Source organism: Chiloscyllium plagiosum, chromosome 13 (assembly GCF_004010195.1).
Source record: "Chiloscyllium plagiosum isolate BGI_BamShark_2017 chromosome 13, ASM401019v2, whole genome shotgun sequence".
Classification (NCBI taxonomy): domain Eukaryota; kingdom Metazoa; phylum Chordata; class Chondrichthyes; order Orectolobiformes; family Hemiscylliidae; genus Chiloscyllium; species Chiloscyllium plagiosum.
The window spans coordinates 55,333,284-55,344,019 of NC_057722.1; positions in this window are offsets into that span (position 1 = coordinate 55,333,284).

Below are 10,736 nucleotides of genomic sequence, written 5' to 3' on the forward strand. Positions count from 1 at the left end.
AGACGCACATGTTGGTCGCTGAGTGGTGGCCAGCACGCATGCGCAATTTCTGTGCGTTGTTCCTCTTCCACCATCTTGGCAAAGGAGGATGTTGCTGTCTCTTCAATGACTCAAGGTCACCATTCAACTTCATGCATTCATAGAAACACTACAATGCAGAAAGAGATCGTTTGGCCCATTGATTCTGTACAGATCCTCCGAAGAGCATCTCCCAAACTGTACATTAACAGATCCTAACCACTCGTTGGTTTAAAAAAACATTTATGTTGTGTATGGTCATTTTGCTAATTAAATTGGTGATCTCTGATTCTGTCACCCTCCCTCATGGAGACAGTTTCATAGTTCTCCATCTGGAGTATTCATGACTTTGAACACTTCAATCAAATCTTCTCCCAAATGTATGCCCTCTTAGGAGAACAGGCACTGTTTTTCTAATCTATTCTCATTTCTGAGTCTTCTCTGTAACTGTTGCTGTAAATGTTTTCAGTAATCTAATGCCTGTCTTTCTGAAGTGCAGTTTCCAGAATTGAACCCAATGATCCAATTGAAGCCAAATAAATGCTTCGTGCAAGTATAACTCAAAGTTCTTGCTTTTGTACTTTGTGCCCCTACATCTCCAGTTCAGGATCCTATATTATTATTTTGTTATGACTAAGAGAAGAGTGGATTGGTTTCCTTTGAGCAGCTGAGTTGGCTGCAACAAGGATTGATCATTCTTTTTACTAAACAGCTACATCAGACTTCAATTAAAACATATTTCCAGTCCAAAGTTTAAAAATCCATGACAAGGTTTTCTTGAATGAAAGAAACAGGAATTCTATTACTTACTATCCTCAGGAAAATAATAAAATGTAACAAGCACTCAAAAAAAAAACATAGATATAAAGTTTACGAAGAGGGGAATGCCTTGGACAAAAGGGAATATCAAGAATAGGCAATATAAAAAGATGTTAGAGTAATTGTGGCATTTAAGTTTTATCCTGATTCTATTGTTTAATTGGTTTCCTGCATGCTCATCCGTGGCAAAATATTTTTGCATTTTGCCATAGGTGCTATTTTCAACAGGCTGAGAGAGACTGGGTCAGAGAGAGAGAGAAAGACATTTCCAGTTCTGTTGCTACCAATGCATTTTACTCCTCTGTCTGCCAAACACTTTTGCCTGAAATACAGTTCACTTAGTTTATTCCCTTGTATTGTTTCATTGCTTTTCCATGCTGGATAGTCTGTAGACAACTTTCACCCCAATATGTGAGATTTCCAGTAAGATGTGAATCAACTTGCAGACCCCAGACCTGCATTTCACTGTCTTTTTATAATCATGTCATTTTCAGGTGAGACTGGTATCTTTTTATTGATGGTTTTAAGAGCTGGCTCAACCTGGCCATGTGATCACTGAAACCATCATAAACCAGTGTTTTGCCTTTTTAAAAACCAATTTAGAATATGGAAGGTCATAGAGTCATAGAGATGTACATCATGAAAACAGACCCTTCGTCCAATTCATATATGCCGACCAGATATCCCAACCCGATCTAGTCCCATCTGCCAGCACCTGGCCCATATTCCTCCAAATCCTTGCTATTCATATACCCATCCAGATGGCTTTTAAATGTTGCAATTGTACTAGCCTCCACCACTTCCTCTGGCAGCTCATTCCATATACGTACCACCCTCTGCGTGAAAAAGCTGCCCCTTAGGTCTCTTTTATATCTTTCCCCTCTCACCCTAAACCTATGCCCTCTAGTTCTGGACTCCCCCACCCCAGGAAAAAGACCTTGTCTATTTACCCTATCCATGCCACTCACGATTTTATAAACCTCTATAAGTAAAATAGCCCTAGCCTATTCAACCTCTCCCTATAGCTCAAATCCTCCAACACTGGCAACATCCTTGTAAGTCTTTTCTGAGCCCTTTCAAGTTTCACAACATCTTTCCGATAGGAAGGAGACCAGAATTGCACACAATATTCCAGCAGCAGTCTAACCAATGTCCTGAACAGCCGCAACATGACCTCCCAACTCCTGTACTCAATACTCTGACCAATAAAGGAAAGCATACGAAACACCTTCTTCATTATCCTATCTACCTGCAACTCTACTCTCAAAGAGCTATGAACCTGCACTCCAAGGTCTCTTTGTTCAGCAACGGTCCCTAGGACCTTACCATTAAGTGTATAAGTCTAAGATTTGCTTTCCCAAAATGCAGCACCTCACATTTATCTAAATTAAACTCCATCTGCCACTTCTCAGCCCATTGGCCCAACTGATCAAGATCCCATTATAATCTGAGGTAACCTTCTTTGCTGTCCACTACACCATCCCAGGTGTCAAAATCAGATGATGAAAGTTGAAATTTGTCATCATTTTATACCACTGTCATCACAGCCTGAACTAGTTCAATTAATTGTGCATACATGCTCTGAGTTTCTTTTGCTCCTGCAGACATTTCAGAATTGCATATTTCATTTTACATCATCTTTCCTCGTTGTTTCTCCCAAGATAGATCACTTCACATTTCTTTTCATTAAATGTAATCTGCAGTGTATCTGCCCATTCCACTCACAGTCCATTTGCAAGTCATGTGTCACCTTGAAGTTTTAAAACTATGCCCTGTGAGCCCACATTTAGATCATTAATCGCGATCAAAAATAAGCAGTGACCCTGATGCTAACCTCTGGAGAAATCATCCAGCCTATCACAACTTCACCCCGAAAGTGTGTGCTGATAATCATACCCCACTGTTTCACAAACCATTACAGTATGTAAATATATGTAATATTTCAATGAGACTGTAAAATAACCAGTTTCCCTCACTGACCACTATTCAGGACAAAAGAAAATCACACCAGGTTTTATCATTAACAGGAAAAAATTCTTTAACACATTTAATTTTAATAAAAACAGAGATTTCCACTTTACTGCTATGTAATTTAAATGATACCCCTTAAAATTCTCTAAATATATACACACTTAAGCACAATTAACACAGACAAAAGACAAATGGCTTAAGAGCTATTCCCCGGATTGAAAAAGAATAATGACAGAGTAAAATAAATGCTGAAAATGTGTTGCTGGAAAAGCGCAGCAGGTCAGGCAGCATCCAAGGAGCAGGAGAATCAATGTTTCGGGCATGAGCCCTTCTTCAGGAACAAAACGTCGATTCTCCTGCTCCTTGGATGCTGCCTGACCTGCTGTGCTTTTCCAGCAACACATTATCAGCTCTGATCTCCAGCATCTGCAGTCCTCACTTTCTCCTAGAGTAAAATAAATTCCAAAGATCAGAAGTCCAGACCATAACGTGGAAAGATATTTTCTCAAAGTTCTTTCACTTTTGATGTGGAGGTGCCAGTGTTGGACTGGGGTGAACAAGGTCAAAAGTCACACAACACGAGGTTTTTTGAAATCACAAGCTTTCGAAACACTGCTCCATCATCAGGCACAGAAGTCGCTGCCCCTTCATCAGGCATAGATGCTCTGTTCACTTCACCTGATGAAGGGCAGCGCTCCTGAAGCTTGTGATTTCAAATAAATCTGTTTGACTATAACCTGGTGTCATGTGACTTTTGACCTTCTTTCACTGTTAGCAGTGGTGACACACTATTGTTTACAGGATTATTATTATTCTTTATTTCAGTGATTGATCAGAGGAACCTAGGCCTTTTCTTGTTTTACAATCCTTCCTTCGAAGCTTTCTTTGTTTTTCTTATTTTTCCCCAAATGGAAACAGAGAGAGAGAGAGGGAGAGAGAGAGAGAGAGAGGGAGAGAGAGAGAGAGATGGATGCTTTCTATCTACAGGCTCTGGATGTTTCTTCTCCTTGGTATTTAGAGTATTTTAACACTCTGGAACTAAACTAATCAGAGCTGCTGTTAAGCAAATTCTTAATTTGAAAGATGTTTAGTACCACTCTCTCAAATTCTCCCTCTTATGCCTCAAAAAGCAAGATTGTATTACATAACTCAAAAAATACACATAACATATACTGATCATGTATTCTAAATTAATTCCATACACATATTACTCTTTGCATGGAAAGGTTGCTCCTCAGTCCCCTTTTCAATCTTTCCTCTCACATTAAACCTTTACCCTACAGTTTTGGACTCCAGTATCCTGGGAAAAAGACCTTAGCTATTCACCCTATGCCTAGCCCTAAGATTTTATAAACTTTTATATTTTAACCACTTCTTATCTACTTCATGGTACAATTAGATCCATTGTTATATCATGTAGTTCTTCCTGTTGACATACTTATACTGGCAATGAACATTTCACCTTTTTCTTGGAATAATATCCTATTTACAAGTTTTAGTATTTACACTCAGATACTTCTATGAGTCAAAAGCTTCTTCAGCTCTTATTATAAAAAAACTATGCAACATTTCCATATGAATTTTTAGCTGGGCAATGTCGTGTGAAGTCAAAATATTTCTGTTATTCTAACATGATCTCTTGTCATTGACCGTCAGGGTAGGTCTTAAATAAGTTATACAGGCTAAGTAATTTTGAAAGTAATTTTATGGCTGGTAATTCAGCTGTCCCTTAAGAGGGAAATCATCAACATAATATTGCATTAGGGATTCCCTTGGTCATGAGATATTGTAGCTGAAAATGTGTTGCTAGAAAAGCGCAGCAGGTCAGGCAGTATCCAAGGAACAGGAGAATCGACGTTTCGGGCATAAGCCCTTCTTCAGGAGAAGGGCTTATGCCCGAAACGTCGATTCTCTTGTTCCTTGGATGCTGCCTGACCTGCTGCGCTTTTCCAGTAACACATTTTCAGCTCTGATCTCCAGCATCTGCAGCCCTCACTTTCTCTCATGAGATATTGTATACTTGCAAGTATTCTTTTACAAGGAGAGATAGGGTGAAATGTAACAACTGAGAAATATGCTGGTAGTGAATAGTTAGCCTTAGCTATCTCTCACCCAGCAGCCAATTCCAGTTGAGGAGGCATAATAGAGATAATACTCAATTCTAAATAATTAAGAATAAAAAATCTTTGTTTTGTGGTCTTTGTTTTGTTTATGTCTTCAAATTTTATGTTACAAATGTACCCCACACTACCAAAGTCTAACTTTTCCTTATGAATTCAAATGTATTACATTAGCTGTACAATGGTCTGCGATATCCCATGTTTTATCATGGAGCTCTTCTTGCTGGCATACTCAAGCTGGCAATAAACCTTTCACCTCTTGCTTGGAATAACATGTAGAAGCTGGCACCAAGTTTGCAAAACATCCCATCACAACAGATTATGTAGAATTTGACAGGGAGCACAAAAGGAATAAAAACATAACAGACACAAGAGATGACCATGTGTCCAGATCAAAAGAAAACAGATCCATTTAATGAGAAACCATTTAATGAGTTGAAGCAACCTCATTGGATTAAACAGGATTGACCATAAGAGAATGATGATCACAAGTTGGACCATGGAGGAGAAGTAATATATTTGACTGCAATGATTGAGTATTGAGGGAATAGAATATTGATAGACTGAAAAAGCAACAGCAAAATATAGTCTTAGTTATACAGAATTCTATTTACAATTTGTCCACCTGGTTTGGGCTGCTTGGAAATTAGCTCAGATTCTTATAGGCAGGAGACATGGAGGGTCCTTTGTGCAATAATTATGAGGAAATGATGCATTCATGTTGATTTGAGGGGAAAAGGTAATAGGCAAAGCTGTGGTTTGAATAATAGAAGTTAATTTACTGAAAGAGGAAAGCTAACAATGACTTGAATGGGAGGAAAATGATCAAAGCAAGATCAGAGAGTTGCCATATTGACAAACACTGGGTGAAGCACAAGAAATTGGAGGAATATTACCTCCTTGAAGGGGTAGCCTTCAAGGAGGTAATAAATTTGACTAGAACTAAGAATGAGTTCTATTTGGAAATGAAACTGCAAATTACTACATTCTAAGTTCTCCCATTTTAGCTCCAATAAATCTATAAGATGTAGGAGCAGAAATAGGCCATTCAGCCCATGAAGTTTGCTCCACCATTCAATGACATCATAGCTAATCTGATAATCTCAATCCTTCCATGCTTTATCCCCACATTCCTTTACTGATTAAAAATCTGTCTATCTCAGCCTAGAATAAATACTTAATGGCCCAGCCTTGACATTCCTCAGCCATAATATTTTCACAGACTCACTACCCTCTGAGGGAAGAAAGCCCTCCGCATCGCTGCAATGTCTGGGTGGCCCCTTTCTCTCAGATTATATCCTCTAGGCTGGACTGAGCTTAAACAACTTTTAAGCATCTTCTCTGTCAAATCCCCCAAGAATCTTATATTTTCAAAAAGTTCATCTATCATTCTTCTAAACTCCAATGACTACAGACCCAACCTATTCAACTTCTCCTTATAAGATAGTCCCTCCATACCCAGAATTAGCCTGGTGAACCTTCTCTGGAATATGTCAATTGACTGAATATTTCTCTCCTTCAATAAAGGTGCCCAAAAGTGCTCATAGCTTTCCAAGGATGGGCTGACTAGTGTCTTGTATAGTTCTTCGAGGAGAAAGTGAGGACTGCAGATGCTGGAGGTCAGCGCTGAAAATGTGTTCCTTAAAAAGCGCAGCAGGTCAGGCAGCATCCAAGGAGCAGGAGAATCGACGTTTCGGGCATGAGCCCTTCTTCAGGAAGGATCCTGATTCCTGAAGGAGGGCTCATGCCCGAAACGTCGATTCTCCTGCTCCTTGGATGCTGCCTGACCTGTTGCGCTTTTCCAGCAACACATTTTCAGCTCTTGTATAGTTCTAGTGAAACTTACCTACTTTTATGCTCCATTCCCTTTGAAGTAAATGCCAACATTCATATAGCTTCCTGGCTACAATTGAATGTGATTTATGGACAATGACTACTTAATCCATCTGTTCTGTAGCATTTCTCTATTTAAATAATATTCAGTTCCTCTATTCTTCCTGCCAAGCTGCATAGCCTCACATTTTCCCACATTATATTTTATCTACTCAGCTTTTGTTCACTCCTTTAACTTGTCTATGAATTATAACTTATCTGCAGACTCGTTGTGTCACCCTTACCATTTGCCTTCACAGCTTTTTTTGTTATATTCCACAAACTTGTCTACAGTGCATTGACTTTCCTCATACAAGTTGTTAATATATTGTAAGTAGTTGTGGCCCCAGCACAGATCACTGTGGGACTCCCATTTTTTTTCATAAATGCATCCAGGCATTTCTGCTTCAAATACATTGATGGAAGTTCATTCTAAACATTGATAACTCCTTGTATGAGAAATGGAGTTGGGGATATAAGTCCTAAGCTTACATTTTACTGGCTTGAACTTATATTTTTTTGTCCATTATCCACAATTGAAAATTCAGTTAACTTTTTATTATCTGGCACCTATGGAACCAGGAGTGTGCCAATTGATTAAATATTTCGGATAATCAAGAGGTCCACATAATCAATGTAAAAATACACTCTAAATAATAGAAATATAATGGAGGGGATATACATATCATTGTTGTAGTTTATTTATAGCATAAATCATTTAAGTAATATGCAACATTGCCATGAATAAAACTTATCAGCCTTCTCACTTCACTCTCAACTGACTACTCGGACATCACGGAGGAGAAATTGACTCAAAATTGAATCAAAAACAGATATTTTGCGGGGCCATTTGATTGAACAACAAATATATTTACATTGAGATAAATAAATTAAGCAACTATGATAATTGGACAGAATAATACAGTGAACTTCATGGTATTTGAGGTGTATAATTTTTGTCGGTTTAACGAGAGTGCCTGTTCATAAGGTACCAGTTAAAACAAGGTTTGCTGTAATATATTCAAGATTTATCTTTTTCATTTACTGCTTTTTTTACTTCTATGAAATCACCTCACTGATGTCAAATTCAGAAGCCTGGTTCTCTCTTGTCTTTTCTCATAATTCAAATCCTTGCTATCAAAGAACAATCTCTCTCTCCTTTATAGTGGCTCTAATGCTTGAATGTAACCTTGATGTCTCAGCAAGAGAAGGTGGACCTGATCTTTTCAACTCTGCATGAAATATCAACCTAGTTCAAAGTAGTATGTGAAAGCTTACCCAACTTCATTTTTGACCGTTGAACTGTCATTAAATTAGGAATCGTACAAATGGCTATGCAACTTAGATTCAAGCATTGAAAAAGAGAAAGTAGCTTTATGAGAACTTGGTGATAGATGACAGATGGGGCAAGTGTTTGTGGAGAGGGTTGTGGTGAAAGTAGAATTGCACAGGACAAAGGTTTTTCTACTTCTTGGCATCAACCCAATATCATAATTTAGTATACCAACTTCATTTACCGTATTGATGTGGTAAAAAGTAAAACTTATTTAATCAGCCTCAGTCACAGCTTCATTTGTTTTACTTTACTATTGTGATACTTCCATTTGCCACATCAGCCATCCTTGCAACCTGCCTGATTAAGACTACCAGATTGATTTTATTTAACAGAATGTTATTTGCAATCCAAACTTCCATAAATAATTATTTTTTATTTCAATGCATACAAACATTCATTAGAGAAAAAAAAAATGATGATATTGCTAAAGGAATTTCTGCCTGCTCTCTTAATGAAATTTGCTTGTGAAAATCCATTGAAATGCAGCCACAATGGCTTTAACTATAACATTTTGCAATATTCAAATTGAAGAATGATCAAATCTGTGCTGCAATTAAATAATTGAATTGAAAATAATCTGAAAGCCTATCCAGAAAATGTTGGATGTACAAACTAACAAGATATTCATTTTTACAGCATCAGCTGCAGGATAACAACTGGATATCACATTGAAAAAAGGTTATCACCTTCGTGTAATTGTCTTATTAGTATTGTCGTTCAATCAAAATTGCTTTACTTCATCAGAAATTAGTTTTTTTTAACCTCTTCACATTGCATTCTTGGTACCTAAGGACTTCTAAGCATGGTTTGATGATGCCATAATGTTATTTTGCGATAAGAAGAGACAGGCTCCAAGAATTACATCAGTTGTTACGGAAACTGAACCTGTACTGTCAACACCACACTGTTAACCATCTTAGCTGACTAGCTCTACACAGAATGTAGTTCGAACACAGAAATAGGTCATTCATTCCAACAGATTGGTGGCTTCATTATGCCTCCTGTTACTTTCTTCATCTAACATAGTCTTCCACTTTTTTTTTCTCATGTATTATCTAACTCCCACTTAAATGCATCTATGCTATTTACCTCGACTTCTCTCCATGGTAGATAGTTCTACATTCTAACTATTCTCGGGTAAAGATGTTTCTCCTGTATTGGATTTGTTGACCATCTCATATTTATGGATCCTAGTTCTCATTTTGTATGCAAGTAGAGACACCTTCTCTATGGCAACGCTATCATACTGTTTCATGATCTTGAAAACCACTATCCTGTTGCCTCATTGGAATTACCAAAAATCAGCTAAGTATCAATTTATGTTACTATTTTACATCATCGCCTGTCTGATCAACAGTCATTGTAACAGCAGCTACAGGAATCAAGCTGCAAGATTACCCTTAGCACCAAACAAATTTTAGATCATGTTTAAGGGAATAGAGTTCTTTTCCTAACAGCCAACATTACATGATATCTTGCCATTGTTCAATTTGGGGCATAGTTGCTGGAAAGCCTTGAAACAGTGGAAAACCTCTTCCTGACAACAGCAAAAGCAAAGAAAAAAAACTAACAAAAGAAAATCCATCTGCTTCTGAGAAAAAGTCATGACCATCTGTCTTTCAATCAACAACATACTTGCACTCAATTAAAGATGACTATACCCAGCTATTTGATACAGTTGTCAGTGAAGTCCTGATGTCACACTGTTCCATTATTCCTCCTGCTCAACATCCTCATCCTATTCCTCGGAAGTCTGCTTTTGCTCTCCCAGGTCTTCAGCAGCCATTGTGTCCTTTTGATGTCTGGGGTTTCAATTTAGCAGAGCACCATCAAGACCTCTCTATGTGGACTGTACTGCAAGACCCTTATGACCAATCTAGGCATCATCAAGCTGATCATCTGTTCCTTAATTATCCCACTCCAAAAAGTGTGCTGCATAGTATCAATGCTTGTTATTCATTTCCTCCAAAGCATTATGTTGAGTTTCCCCCTTCACAATTATTGTCCCCTCAACATCTCAACCTTCCGCCTCCAATTCCCACAAATGACTTATGCAATTTCCCTACCACAGTAGGTGCTCTTGATAACCCCACCTCCACTGCGCCCCCCCCCCCGCCAACCTTGTGATCATCATTAAGATAACTTCCAGGACTGACTCTGACTTGTCAGGACAGCCCCAGGTGATGAGTGATCAGACCCTTGACAGCTTTCTGTCCAGGTCCTCAACTGATTACTGCAAACCCTGAAGTTTTTGCACTGAGCCTGCAAGACTTACTATAGTATACTCTCCAGACCGCAGTGGTACAGACATTCTGACCATCACAAAAAGTTGACTGTCTGTGTTCAAGCCTCTAAACTGAGATTAGACACTGCCCTTGACATGGAATCCATGACTGACAACATTAGCCTTTTACTTGACCAAGGGCTATTCCCCATAGACTTTAAGATATGACCATTTGATCAAAGCATTGCTAGAGTGTTTGCCACGTATGTGGTGCTGGTGTGCCATAGATATGGCATAGTGCCACACAGCAGTGTGTCACCCCCTTGACTAATCACTGCTGACAATCATGAAAAGGCACTTGGCTTTGTGTTTGTGC